Here is a 15,559-nt window from a genome sequence, read left to right as displayed (position 1 = left end):
CGCAGAAGTGATCTCACCCTTGTTACTGTCCGGAGCATCCGCAGTGTGAAAAATGCTGCGGATGTGCTCTTTGTGACCCTACACTGCCTCCCATTCATACTGCGTTTCCGCAGTGTTAGAAGTATCCGTCAGCATCATGTCAAAACAAGTGATGCTGACGTATACTGTAGCAGCTCCATTCATTCCTTAATGAGACTGCTACAGTATACATTGGCATCCCCTTTTTGACATGACAACAGACACCTATACTGCAGAAAGGCAGTATGAATGGGGACTATCACCCAACCCCCCCCCCCCCCCATCAGGAACTTTAACTGTCACAGACAGCCGCACATCACTGCATCACTATCAGAGTGGTCCCTGGTCCACTCAATACACTTGTAGAGGTGCGGTATTGTTCTGACAGCTCTGAGCCTTTGCAGGCATGGAGTGGGGTATGTTATTCACATAATGATGCCCTGAAAGCCAAAGGGGGCTCCTCTCCTTCTTGGTCCTTACAGGCGGTCAGGCAACCAGATATGGCCTAAGTAGGGGGTGCATTTCCTCCATTTCAAAAGTGGCTTACCAAAATGATGTCCCACAAATAAAGAATTTGTGGGAAAAAAAGCTAATTGCTATTTTTTTCCACTGACTTTGCAACGTACTCACTTTTGCCCTAGGTGAATACTTTAAGGGGCTTAGTTTCTAAAATGGGGTCACTTCTGGGCGTGCAGTATTGTCCTGACATCTAGAATGCTTTGCAAGATGAAGCAGCCTATAATTTGTACAATGATATCCTGAAAGCCAAATGGTGCTCTTCTCCTTTTGGGTCCCACCATGTGGCCATGCAACCAAGTATGGCCTAAGCGGAGGTATTACCGAACACGGGACAAACAGCATAATAAAATATCGGGCACATTTTCAACTTTTCAGATGCAATGTACAAAAAATATGTCCCACAAATGATGGACTCAAAGTACTCTCTTTTGGTCTAGTTGAATGCTTTATGGGGTGTAGTTTCCAAAATGAGGTCACTTGTGGGGGTTCTGTATGGTTCTGGCAGCGAAAACGAAGTGCAGCCTATAATCCATTCGGTTTAAAATGATGCCCTGAAAGCCAAATGGCGCTCCTCTCCTTCTGGGTCCTACCACGCGGCCAAGGAACCAAATATGGCCTAAGCAGGGGTATTTCCAAACATGTTCTGAGCAGCTCAATAAAATAAAGGGTGCTCCCTTAGCGGACACCTCCCAATAGGGGACACCTCCCAATAGCGGACAGTTTTTAATTCCCCGGCAGAGTCCAATAAGACTTAATGTATTTTCACCCTCCGAATAGGGGACACTCCCAATAGTGGATGCGGACACACCTTATAGGGGATAAAATAATCCTAATAGGGGACAAAATACACCCAATAGGGGACTCAACACTCCTAATATGGAACAAACAGGCTTATTTGCCGCCCCTACCTTGCGCATAGGCCTGCCGTCAGGAGGGTACAGCCAATACCTCTGTAAGAGGCCCTGGCCTCCACTGCACCCCCTGCAGAAGGCCCAGCAAAGAAGCAGAATGCTGTTTAAACAGTGGTCTCCTGCTTCTGTACGCTTGCCAGCCACATCAATCACCCCCTCCTTCCCTGATCCCCCCATGCCAAATCCTTCCTCACTTTATTACCCCCTGTGCCACATCATTTCCTCTTGATCCCCCCCTGTGCTGTTTCATTACCCCTTTATTATCCTCTGTGTAAATTTGTTACCCCCTCTTCAGTGCCATCCCCCCCGTCCCATTTCATTCTCCCTTTATCCCCCTGTGCCACTTCATAAAGAGGGGAGTGATGAATTTACACAGAGGATAATGTGGTGAGCAACAGTGAATGGCGGGACCACTGGGTGTAGCAGTGTAGGCAGATGGGGCAAGATGGTATTTACCCCAGGAGCAAGGTGTTATTAATGTTTGTGATACCAGAGTGGTTTTTGGGTGTCAGGAACCACCCAAATGATATCTCCGCTATCCCAATGGATAGGCAGTGAAATGAGAGTCCACGACCAGATTATGGTTTAACGGAGGCTTTACTGAGGTCAGACAGTTGTTATAGTCTCTACAGCCTGGCCAGAATCCCAGAGAGGTGGCCAGGAACACAGAAGGACCTCACAGCTTGCTGGGACCAATTATACTTGTAATAGACTTCAGATAATTGACTTTATGCTTGCCAAATATTCCCCCCCCCCCCCACCTCGTTTATTACTCCTTGTGCCACATAATTTCCTCTTGATCCCCTCCCCCATGTGCTATTTCATTACCCCTTTATTACCCTTTGTGCAAATTCATCACCCCCTCTTTACCACCCCCTGTGCCATTTCTCCCCCGAATACCCAACCACCCCCACCCCCACCCCCGGGTAATTTCATTCCCCCTTTATCCCCCTGTGCCACTTCATAAAGAGGGGAGTGATGAATTTACACAGAGGGTAATGTGGTGAGCCACGGTGAATGGTGGGACCACGGGGTTTGCGGTGTAGGTGCATGGGGCAAGGTGGTATTAACCCCAGGGGCAAGGTGTTATTAACCCCTAATGTTCGTGATGCCAGAGTGGTTTTTGGGTATAGGGAACCACCCTAACGATATCTCCGCTATTCCAATGGCTAGGCAGTGAAATGAGAGTCCACTTCCAGATTATGGTTTAACGGAGGCTTTACTGAGGTCAGACAGTTGTTATGGTCTCTACAGCTCAGCCAGAATCCCAGAGAGGTGGCCAGGAACAAAGAAGCACCTTGCAGCTTGCTGGAGCCAATCATACTTGTAATAGACTTTAGATAATTGACTTTAGGCTTAACTGGACTCTAGGCAGTGACAGCAGACATAGACTTGACTAACTGGAAGTGACTGTAGATTTGACACCTTCCAGGTGGCTGGACACTAGCACTGAGACATCTGGTCTCCACTGTTCCTCAGCAAAATCATAAGAGCCAAAAGAGGCAGATTGCAGAACCTCCCTGCCTTATAAAAGGAGGGCTGTACTAGAAGCCCATAGGTCAAGCTGTATGTCATGTGTTAAGCTGGTGCTTTCTGAATAACGTAAACATAACCCAACATCTCACAGGTCCTTTAGACAATTACATTAGTCCTCCAAAGGTCCTTTATACTGTTTATACATCAGTATACTGACTATACATATAGTACCATAAATAACATTAAAGTAACAGCAGGGGAGACACTACAGGAGGGCCTTCAGGTCACTTAGGGACTCAACGTGACAGGGCCTAAGTGTAATGCAGGACCATGTTCTGTACTGGGACATTACAAACCCCCCTACATAATGAAAGTCTCCCCCTCCCCCTACGTAATGAAAGGTTCTGTCAGGATTGAGGTTTGAAGCGGCCTTGGGGCAGGATGCAGTCCTAGGGCTTTTTTTTTTTTTTTTCAAATAAACGTCCTTTTCCAGGCTGGTAACTTGCTTTGGAAAACTGAGAACATAAGAGTCACGATATAATTGTCCATAATGTCCATGCATGCTCTGATTTTTTTCTTGCTTAACTGAGAATAGGATTAATAAGGACTATGGGGGGAATTTATCAATGTGTGCTGTTTGACACTTTTTTTACCCCTTTTTTTCCGCTGTTGTTTTCTTGTGTGTGCGCCAAAGTTTTCAAATGTCGCACGTCATTTGATAAGTTTGTCGCATCTTCCACTATACACCGCTTGATGCCTGTTTACCCTATTTTTCCCGCTTTTTCTTTTTCAGCTAGACGGAGCCTGTTTGGTCAGCCAGCATTTGTTTTTGGAAGCCTCCACACACCTCTTTTATGTTTGACTTGCCTGGATGTTTGGTCTTTTGTTAATATCTTACTAGTTAATTTCTAATCCCAGTTCTTTACCTCATAAACTCAGGTAGGCTGAGCGCAAGAAATGTCTGAGGAAGCCTTTTCAGACATGGATACCACCTCACAACCTTCTACCTCTTAGGAAACTACTGGCACCCCACGCAAACCCCGTTATTTCACAAAGAAGAAAAACTTTATCGACCAAGAAATTTATGTACTTGTGGAGGAGGTAGGTTTTTAGGGCTTTTCTTAAGTCGGCACTGTACCTTATGGCTTAAATTTTAGGTGTCGGCTAATATTTTTTTATTGTTTGGTCAGTGAGTGTATATTATCATTTTATCCCCTTAACTGGTTAACGATCATGGACGTGTATACTCGTCCAATGGCCGTTAACCGGGTATGAGGCGGATTCCCGACTGGAGCCCGCATCATACCGGCGGTCCCTCAGCTGATTCTTGTAGCTGAGGGCCGGCGTTAATAGCCAACATGCGTCGATCGCTGCAGCCGGCTATTAACCCTTTAGATCACCGCTGTCAAAGTTGACAGCGGCATCTAAAGAGCCCTGTAAACGCACCCTGGTGGTCCAGTGGGGTGGATTGCCCCCCCACAGCACGATCGCGCAGGGGGCAATCCAGTGTTGAGGTAGCCAGAGGGCTTACATCTCCTTCCATGCAGTTGCCGACTCTCGCATTGATAAAGCCTGGCGGGACCAGGCTTTATCAATCGAGTGCAGATCACAAAGATCAATGTGGTTCTATGGAAACACATTGATCTGTATGAGGAATCTAATGATTCCTCCTAAAAGTCCCTTAAAGGGACTAATAAAGTGTAAAAAAAAAGTTTAATAAAAGTTTTAAATACCCCCCTTTTCCAAAATTCCATATAAAAACATTATAAAAATAAACATATGTTGTATCACCACGTGCGTAAATGTCCGAACTATAAAAATACATCGTAAATGAAACCGCATGGTCAATGGCGTACACGCAAAAAAATTCTGAAGTCCAAAATAGGGTATTTTTTGTCACTTTTTAAAGGGGTATTCCAGGAAAAAACTTTTTTTTATATATCAACTGGCTTGAGAAAGTTAACCAGATTTGTAAATTACTTCTATTAAAAAATCTTAATCCTTTCAGTACTTATGAGCTTCTGAAGTTAAGGTTATCTTTTCCGTCCAAGTGCTCTTTGATGACATATGTCTCGGTAAACACCCAGTTTAGAAGCAAATCCCCATAGCAAACTTCTTCTAAACTGGGTGTATCCCGAGACAGGTGTCATCAGAGAGGATTTAGACAGAAAAGAACAACCTTAACTTCAGAAGCTCATAAGTACTGAAAGAATTAATATTTTTTAATAGAAGTAATTTACAAATCTGTTTAACTTTCTGGAGCCAGTTGATATATATAAAAATGTTTTTTCCTGGAATACTCCTTTAAACCATGAAAAAATGCGATCAAAAAGTCAGATCAAAACAAAAATGATACTGATTAAAAAATCAGATCACGACGAAAAATATGAGCCCTCATATAGCCCTGTATCCAGAAAAATAAAAAAGTTATAGGGGTCAGAATAGGACAATTTTAAATGTATTAATTTTCGTGCATGTAGTTATGATTTTTTCCCCAAAGTACGACAAAATCAAACCTATATAAGTAGGGTATCATTTTAATTGTACGGACCTACAGAATAAAGATAAGGTGTCATTTTTACCGAAAAATGTACTGTGTAGAAACGGAAGCCCCCAAAATTTACAAAATTGTGTTTTTTCTTCAATTTTGTCACACAATGATTTTTTTCCCATTTTGCCATAGATTTTTGGGTAAAATGACTGATGTCATTGCAAAGTAGAATTGGTGGCGCAAAAAATAAGCCCTCATATGGATTTTTAGGTGCAAAATTGAAAGGGTTATGTTTTTTTAAAAGTAAGGAAGAAAAAACGAAAGTGCAAAAATGGAAAACGCTGAGTCCTATTATTATTTGCAATGGGCAACTAATCAAATTTTCATGTACATGTTTTTCATACTCTCCACCTTCATTTTTTTTTAGATTGAACTGTGTTGAATGCAGGGTAGTGATATATCCAATGCCGTGCTGTTGTCACTTTCATAATGACTCTGCACATTAAATTAATTTAATTCTATTAAATATTTGAGTGATGTTTGCGGGTAAATCTGCACAGTGGTAATTTTTTATAAACAAAAACATAACTTATTGACCAGTTTCCATCAGTCTTGCCCATAGCCGATGTATTTTTTTTTGTTGTTGTTGTTTTTTTTTTTTTGATAACAATATTGTTGTTCTTTCAGTTGTCCCAAGGTTTGATGTTCTGCTGGGCATACATAAAAAAAATCTATCCCGCTAAGTACAAAAAATAAAACCTGGCAAGACATCATGGTTGCTGTAAATTCTCTCAGAGTGAAACATCGCACTGTAATGGAGTTTAAAAAAAAGTTGACGGATCTCCGGAGTGCCATGAAAGCCAAGATGTTCCGTATGGCCAAATCAAGCCAGCAGGCAGGTGGAGGACCAGGTTTTCCAATCTCTTTATCATCGGTAGAAGAAAAGGTGTCCACCACTTACCAGAGCATCCAAATAGTTGAATTTGGACGCATGGATACTTTTGCACGTCAAGCAGTTGCATATATTTTTGACAAAATACTGTACAGATTATGGGTTGTTTAAAATGATGATTTGTGTGTGACAAATTAAATCATATTTTAATCAGTTATCTTTCTTTCTCCCTAGAAAATACTTTGGAGGAGGCTCCCCCTGAAGAAGAGGAAAACATGCCTGACGTATCAGGGGAACTTCCATCACCTGAGCAACCTCCTTCTCCACCACCAACGGTCCAAAATGAAACAAACTGATCTTTTCCCGATCTTGGCCTTACACCTAATGCACAAAATGCATTTCTACATGAGTTTAGTCAGTAAGCAGAAGCTATTATGCATCACCTAGGTGAAAAGTTGGACAAACTGAATGTGAGTGTGCCAGCCATAAACCAAACTCTTGCAGAAAGTTTTCTCCAAAAATTAGAGGCCTCCAACCAATTAAACAGCACCTTAATCCAATTATTAACTATTTTAGTAGAAAGATATGACTTGCTTACAACATCCCAGATGACTGTCATTGCAAATGACGGTCGGTCAATCAGGTGATGATGCAGGCATGAGGTCGTCTTTCTCACCTGTCAGAGATGCAGATGAACCAGGCTGATTAAGCGATCAGCCTTTGCTGCATTTAAATTACTTCTATTAAAAAATCTTTTCAGTACTTTTTAGGGTCTGTATACTACAGAGGAAATTATTTTCTTTTTGGAACACAGAGCTCTCTGCTGACATCATGACCACAATGCTCTCTGCTGACATCTCTGTCCATTTTAGGAACTGTCCAGAGCAGCATATGTTTGCTATGGGGATTTTTTCCTACTCTGGACAGTTCTTAAAATGGACAGAGATGTCAGCAGAGAGCACTGTGGTCATGATGTCAGCAGAGAGCTCTGTGTTCCAAAAGAAAACCATTTCCTCTGTAGTATTCAGCAGCTAATAAGTACTGGAAGGATTAAGATTTTTCAATAGAAGTAATTTACAAATCTGTTTAAGTTTCTGGCACCAGTTGATTTAAAAAAAAGTTTTCCACGGGAGTACCCCTTTAAGCTCTAGCAACGGAAACTCACCTTAGGTCTCTGTTCAACATAGATTTAGGTTCTGAGGAACCTTCAACCTCTGCCAAAGGTAGACAGGCCATACTGGCTAATTCACCAACTATAAAATCTATAGTATCAATCTATCAGTAAATGTTACATTAGCTCCATAAATTTAACAATTAATGACTAAAAAACCTAGCTGTTAGTTCTTGACGTCTACGATGCCCTTCACTGCTTCCTTCATCTCCATGTTCTCCTTCTGAAGGTTCCTCTTCGGTATCATCCTCTGCTATGTTGATTTGTATGTTGTGTGCAATTGCCAAATTATGTAAAATACAACAACAAATTACAATTTCTGCAACTAACTCTGGTTTATACAGCATAGACCCTCCCATTATGTCCAGAGATTTGAAGCATCTCTTGAGAGTGCCTAAAAGTCTTTCAATTATCAAGCGTGTTCTACGTTGAGCGTGACTGTATTGTTCTTCAGCATCGCATGATGGATTCAGGTAAGGGGTCATCAACCAGCTTGCTAAGAGATATCCATTATCACCTGCAATTGTAGAATCAAGCTTTGAGAGTTGTTCAATACTGACAATTTTGCACTCTGCAAAAAAATCTGACAATGGGTTAGATTGCTGCCAGACTGTCCTGAGGATGTGAGGCTGATTTACCCCCAAACAAACAATTATTGTTTTTTTTTCTGGTTGCGGAGGACTACTGTAGCATAATCAAAACGATTTGTTGGTTTGCAAAGGGAAAATCGGAAACTTTTCTTCATGACAAATTATATTAACGCTTCACATATGGCCTAGAAAAATAATAATCAAGCAAAGGTGTTCTTACCCAAAAGTATGGAGCCGCCAAAAGCTCAATTTTCAAAGCTCATCCTGATTTCACTATTTGCCAGAATATAAGAGTCATGGCTGGATCCAGGGAAATGCGCGACATCTAAGATTTGCATTTTCGGTCCACAGATGAATTATATATTAATGGAGTGGTAGTGTTTGCAGTTGCGATAGTGGCTCTCCATTGCTTTTGATGGTAGGAAAGCAATATGTGTCCCGTCGATTAGTCCATTTATTTTTTGGAATCCAGCAATTAAGTAGAATTTTTGTTGGATTGCTCTTATTTCTTGCTGTGTCTGTGGAAATCTAATATATTTGGGTGCTAAGGTCAAAATTGCAGCAACAATTTGTGAAAGTCGGTTGACTCATTCCAATTTCTGCCCCAATCACATATTGAAAGGCTCCCATTGCAAACAAGTGTAATGCCCCCATCAATTTGGTTATTGTTGGAATAACAGAGCTACAGTATGTGTGACTTTCCAGCAATGAACCAATTTCATTATATAATTCTATGACAGCCTCTTTGGAAAGTCAAAAATTATGTTTGGCCTCTTCTGCCTAGTAGTTATTTAGGCCCAAGCGTGGCTTAAAAATACATGGTCGGCGCGTAGGGCATTGGTTGTCCCTGCTTCTAACGTTGTCTTGTAGATTATTATTTGCATAGATAAAGTGGCACTACACCCTCCATTTATATGACCAAAACCTGTAAAAAGCATTTTTAAAATGTTAATCATTGTTAACATGTCATTAACGTTAAAAGATTGGGATCACTTTTAGTGATGTTTTAATTTGGGTACATGAGCTCGAGGACTTCTCTTCCTTATTTTTTTATGCTAAGATAATATTACCCTGTCAAAATGTCAATTTTTTTTAACATTGGGTTGGAGGTTTACTTTCATTTTATGGGCTAAAAAAATGATCATAATAGCCTGGTGTAAAATTCATTTGTTATATGGGTAAGGGGACTGTAAGATTCATTTATTAATTTTATTTAGATGGTTTTTGGGTTGGTTTTGTGATTTTTTATTTTATTTTAGCAAGCACCTTTTTGGACACAAAATAAACAAACATAAAACATAAAAATGTTTGGGCACAATGTGGTTTTACTTAGTTTTAAATCTTTACATTGTTCATGAAAGTTTCAGCCATGTTTTCAAATTCTACTCACAAATTATTCCTAAATAAAAAATTGGCTCCATCTAGGTGGGTACTTAATCAAGTCTCTCACTCCCTGAGGTATTTAAAAAAAATTTTTTTACTCCCCCGGAGCCTCGTTTCACATGCGCCTTTTAGAACTTTGGCGCAAGTTAGCTTAATATAATTTATACAAATGTTGCACGCCATTCCTTGTAAAATGCGCCAAAGCAAGGGCTCCACCCACTAGCTGTCAGAACCAATCCGCATGAAACAAGTAAAGCAACACCACAGAGAAACTTCTAACAGGGTGCCAGACAAGCGTGACAGGATTTAAGCACCAGGTGAATGCTCTTCATATCCTAGGCAGCTGAATGAGCTGAAAGGCCAAGATAAAGAAAGGGGAACAAGGTATGCTCCTGAATAGTGTAGAGGGAACATATCACCCTAGCTGTGGACCACCATAGAGCAAGGTTGATTGAAGACAGTAGGGCCTAAACAGTTATAAGGTTTCAGCAGCTTCACACAGGAGTAGCAGGTCCTTCTCTGTTGCTTGTCCTTAAAGTAAGTTGGTTTATGCTTAAACTCCTCAGAATTATTGTTTTTTTTTCTTAGGTAGAAAGACCTTGACATTACTCAAATGTTTAGAAAAAAATACCTCTAATTGATAACCCAAAAAATAAAAAATAAAAGCCACAGTATGTCCAGTCCTTTAACATCTGACCAAGTTTTATAATAGTAAAAACAGTCTGGGAACAAATAAAGAATATTTGCAAAGTTTTTAAGAACATGTTTCAACATACAGTTATGGAAATCACTCTAGTCAAAGATTTTATTAAGGGACATGCTTTAAATATTAAAATGCACAGTTTCTCGAGATGAGTGATGATTCTTTAAACAAGTTAAAGTTTTAGGGGGACATTGATCAAAACCTGTGGCAAGGAAAAGTTGATGATTTGACCATAGCAACAAATCAGTTAGCTTCTTACATTTTGCAGAGGCCTTTTTTAACAATGAAATAAAAGAGTGTTTTTTTGCTATGGGCAACTGTGTAACTTTTCCACAGGACATGTTTTGAAGAATCTCCCCCTAAATTTGAGGTGTACATTAAAAATAATCAAGATGCCTGTAACCCTGCAATCCTGTTCATTTTACAGTAGCTGATAATGAATGGAAAGAAGGTTGTTTTTTTTTTTTTTTTTTAAATAAAATTAATTCACAAATCAGTTTAACTTTGTTGCACCAGTGGTTTTGTTTGAAAATTTTGAGCAGTGGAGTTCCCTTATCCCTTATCCCCAAGGGATAGGGGATAAGATGTCTGATAGCAGGGGTTCCGCTGCTGGTGACCCCAGCAATCTCTCCTGCAACACCCCTAGTCATCACTGCACGGAGCTGATCTTCTGTCACAACCACAGTGCTCTCTGCTGACCTCTGCTGTCCATTTTAGCAACTGTCCAGAGCAGGAGAAAATCCCCATAGCTAACATATGCTGCTTCTATCAGTTCCTAAAATGGACAGCAGAGGTCAGCAGAGAGCACTGTGGTCTTGATAGAAGAGAAATCCAAAAAGAAAAGCATTTCCTCTGTAGTATGCAGCCCCTAAAAAGTACTGGAAGGATTAAGATTATTTAATAGAAGTAATTTACAAATCTGTTCTAACTTTCTGGCACCAGTTGATTTAAAAAAAATAAAAGTTTTCCACGGGAGTACCCCTTTAACCCCCTTAAGGACTCATGACGTACCGGTACGTCATGAGTCCGCTCCCGATCTATAATGTCAGGCCACGGCCATAGCGGCTCGGGCCCGGCCTCTAATAACAGCCAGGACCCGTGGCTAATAGCGCACGGCATTGATCGCGCTGCCGCGTGCTATTAACCCTTTAGACGCGCCGCTCAAAATTTAACACCGCATCTAAAGTGAAAGGGGAAGCATGCCGGTTAGCTCAGGGAGCTGTTCGGGATAGTCGCGGTGAAATAGCAGCATCCCGAACAGCTTACAGGACAGCCGGAGGGTCCCTACCTGCCTCCTCGCTGTCCGATCGCCGAATGACTGCTCAGTGGCTGGGATCCAGGCATGAGCAGTCAAGCGGCAGAATCATCGATCACTGGTTTCCTATGAGAAACCAGTGATCAATGTGAAAGATCAGTGTGTGCAGTGTTATAGGTCCCTATGGGAGCTATAACACTGCAAAAAAAAGTGAAAAAAAAGTGAATAAAGATCATTTGACCCCTTCCCTATTAAAAGTTTGAATCACCTCCCCTTTCCCATAAAAAAAAAAACCAGTGTAACTAAAAATAAACATATGTGGTATCGCCACGTGTGGAAATGTCCGAATTATAAAAATATATCGTTAATTAAACCGCATGGTCAATGGCGTGCGCGCAAAAAAATAAGTCCAAAGTCCAAAATAGTGCATTTTTGGTCACTTTTTATATCAAGAAAAAATGAATAAAAAGCGATCAATAAGTTCTATCAATGCCCTCATACCGACCCATACGCAGAAAAGTAAAAAAGTTATAGGGGTCAGAAGAGGACAATTTTAAACGTATAAATTTTCCTGCACGTAGTTATGATTTTTTCCAGAAGTACGACAAAATCAAACCTATATAAGTAGGGTATCATTTAAATTGTATGGACCTACAGAATAAAGATAAGGTGTCATTTTACAGAAAAATGTACTGTGTAGAAACGGAAGCCCCCAAAAGTTACAAAATGGCGTGGTTTTTTTTCAATTTTGTCTCACAATGATTTTTTTTTTCCGTTTCGTCATAGATTTTTGGGTAAAATGACTGATGTAATTACAAAGTAGAATTGGTGGCGCAAAAAATAAGCCAGCATGTGGATTTTTAGGTGCAAAATTGAAAGAGTTATGATTTTTTAAATGTAAGGAGGAAAAACGAAAATGCAAAAACGGAAAAATGCGGAGTCCTTAAGGGGTTAAGACAAGTACAAAAAAGATATTCAGACTTAAGGGTCTGTCAACAAAAGACTCTCAAAGCAATGCGTGACAAAATAAAAGAAGGTAAGTCACTAGCTAAAGCTAATAAAAATGTTTGTTATTATAAAAAAAAAGAGTTTTCAAAACCTGTCAATATGAAAAGTTAAAGAGTTCCCCATAGCATGTAGAATAAATGAAATGCCACACAACCATTTTCATTGATCCCTAGTAGCTTTAGTAGAAATTTCTTGCATATGTACAAAGTTCCAAAAACATTATGTGCAGGAAAAAATGCAAAGAAATCAAAACAATTCACCCAGGTGCACCTGTTGCGGACACGCTAGACACCCTTCACGCTGCAGGAATTTTCAGCCCATGCCAGGGCCACCTTCAGCTGAACAACCTTGCTCTCACGAAGGGGATCAGGAAGGTTGTTCAGCTGAAGGTGGCCCTGGCATGGGCTGAAAATTCTTCATCGCCGGGATCCGGGTCTTCAGGGAAGAGGTAAGTACCGGGGCCGGGCCCCTGCACTCCCCTGTCCCCCGCCGCGTCCTCCAGTCTTCCTTCCGTCCTCTCTGGACTTCCAGGGGCGGGGCAGGGCGGGAGGAAGTAACCGCGCCCCCTGCGATTGGTCGGTTAGCTAATCGACGGATCGCAGGGGATAGGAGGAGGTGGCAGGCTTGCCACCTCACTCCTATACTTTAGCATGGTCTTGGCTGTCTGTGACAACCGGGATCATGCAAAATTACCAGGCGGTCGGGTCCCAGAGACCCGATCAGCCCGGTATCGCCGCAGATCGCAAGGGCGATTTCCCTTGCGATTTGCAGCCCCCTACATGGCCCCCCTTGGCGTTTGCCCTGGATGCCTGCTGAAGCATTTCAGCAGGCATCCGCTTCCAATCTCTGCCCGGCACGCGGCAGGGACCAGAAAACGCCAGGGCGTATGGATACGCCCTGGGTCCTTAAGGCCCAGGGTGTGAGGGCGTATCCATACGCCCTGGGTCCTTAAGAGGTTAAACTATTAGATTTTTTTGATATTGTCAAAACAGGAAGATTTCCTATGGTCAAGTTTTGAAAAATGACCACCTTTATGTTATGCTGTATGCTTAACTCAGTCCTGTAAATAAGTGGCCATAAGGGAACCTAGTCAGCTTTCTGAAGTCGGTGAAAAACTAAGCTAGGGTTGCCTAGAGGATGTTTAAAAGCAAACATCCATACCTAATAATGTTTAAGATTTTTCACAACCGACACAGAGAACAAGTTGCGGAGTTCACCATAGCAATCAATCCGATTGCTTCTTTCATTTTTCATTAGAAGTTGAAAAATGTAAAGAAGCAATCAAATTTATTGATTGGGTCAAATCAGCTACTTTTCCTCGGGGCAGGTTTTCATAACTCAACACCAAATTGGACTAAACCTAACCAAAAAAGTTTTTGGCGTTACAGAATTGCAACAGGCAAACCAACAAGCCAATGAGGACGGAGCCACACAGCTTATGGAAAGCTTGACCCTATAGGTAAGTAAAACATGTCCTTCATTTTGGTAGTTATGGAAACTTACTTTGAACAGATTGGACACAGATTTTGGGTCAAACAATAAAAAGCACAGGGCATCTTTCATCTACAAATAATTTGGCAAGGTTGTTGTATTTTTTTTATTTTATTTTTTTTTTTAAGAAAAGGAAATTGGCTTTAAGGAGTTATCTTTTCCATAAAAAAATTCAGGCATATTGACAGAACAGGATCTAAGTTAAAAATGCCTGTTAACAAAATCTGACAGAGCGATAGAGAAATCTACTTCCTCAAATGAAATACACATTGCAATACTTTGCTGAAAGGCAATTTAAACACACAAGAAACATATTCCCTATTAATAGAATATTCCAAGTATTTTAGTCAAAGTAAAAAAATACAAACTGATTCTTTGCCAATAGTTTGAAAAAGCAAAATCCTTCCACACATTTTTTAATGTTGATACTTGTCTTACAGGAAGAAGTACAAGAAGTAACACAGTATTTCACACTAAACCTTGAAGAAATCCAAGAGGCAGAAACCGTGGAAGGCCAAACTCAGTTGTTTTTGGAGAACGCAGATAGGGCCATGTAAAGCTCTGGCTATGAAAAATTACAAACCCAGAAAAAAAATCTTGAGGTCCACATGCTTCAGCAACTAAAGCCAATGAGCCTTAAAACACTAGACCTACTGTTTAATTTATGAGACATCTGTTACTTTGCACAATGTTTTGAATAGTTTGTTTGGCTCAGTCATATCAATGCATAATTGGTTTAGGGATGATCATGTTGACCAAGTTGCCTTATTTATATTTTAAGACCTGATAAAGTTTTTTTTTTTAGTTTGTTACAAAATGGCAAAATTTCCTAAAACTCAGACTAGATTCAGAAATTTTGCCCTTACTTGAGATAAACAAATAAGGCATGCCTCGGAAAACATGTTACAAACTAAAAAGTGTGGTTTATGAGCTAGTCTATTGTTTGAAAGGCTATTTTTTGAATCCACAACTGAGTTGTAATGCTGCATTCATATCATGATGGGACCTTCCGAAACACAGATACGATTTTGTAAGCTCAGATCACCTGAAATCATATCTGTGCATGGTTAGGTATGGACAGATACAGAGCCATTAACCATTATGGGGCTGCAGACACGATAGTAGTCAGCTAGTGACTGTGATCTGGTCAGTTTCTCTGGGGATCCAATTTGAAAATTGTGTTCTGCAACGATTTTCAGTCCATGTCAAAAATCGTCTTCTCTGCAAAAATGACCAGATCGTAGTCAATAGCTTACTAAGATCGGGTCCCAAGTCACATAATAGTAAATTGTTCCGTATCTTTTTGTGACTAACCATGCACAGATAAGATTTCAGGTGATTTGAGCTTACAATATCGTATCTGGGCACCTTTAGGTCCGATCGTGATGTGAATGCAGACTAAAATGTCTTGTAAAATGATTCCTGAACTAGAGCAAGGCAATTGACACAATAACCCCCCCCCCCCCTCCAAAAAAAAAAAAAAAAACAATACAATAAAAATGTATAAAAAAAGCACAGTAAGATATTAAGCAGAAAAAGGTATTTCTAGTTTGCAGACACGTTTGCCATCCTGGCCTCTGAACATGCTCACAAGTGCAGTGTAGTAGATTCGAAAAATAAGACCAACAAGAGTTATTTGCAAGGATACACT

The 15,559-nt window shown here is 40.6% G+C and overlaps 1 long non-coding RNA gene across 1 annotated transcript; it reads left to right on the top strand.

Moving 5' to 3' along the window:
* Positions 1 to 3,556: 3,556 nt before the first annotated feature.
* Positions 3,557 to 14,945, top strand: LOC130284434 (uncharacterized). The gene is made up of 5 exons (XR_008847038.1): positions 3,557 to 4,025; positions 6,542 to 6,777; positions 7,823 to 7,951; positions 13,806 to 13,876; positions 14,349 to 14,945. It is a non-coding gene; the product is annotated as an uncharacterized LOC130284434 (long non-coding RNA).
* The last annotated feature ends 614 nt before the right edge of the window (positions 14,946 to 15,559 follow it).

Source organism: Hyla sarda, chromosome 8, assembly GCF_029499605.1.
Source record: "Hyla sarda isolate aHylSar1 chromosome 8, aHylSar1.hap1, whole genome shotgun sequence".
Taxonomy (NCBI): Eukaryota; Metazoa; Chordata; class Amphibia; order Anura; family Hylidae; genus Hyla; species Hyla sarda.
The sequence above is the reverse complement of the archived record's forward strand: the minus strand, read 5'-3'. Positions and strand labels throughout refer to the sequence as shown.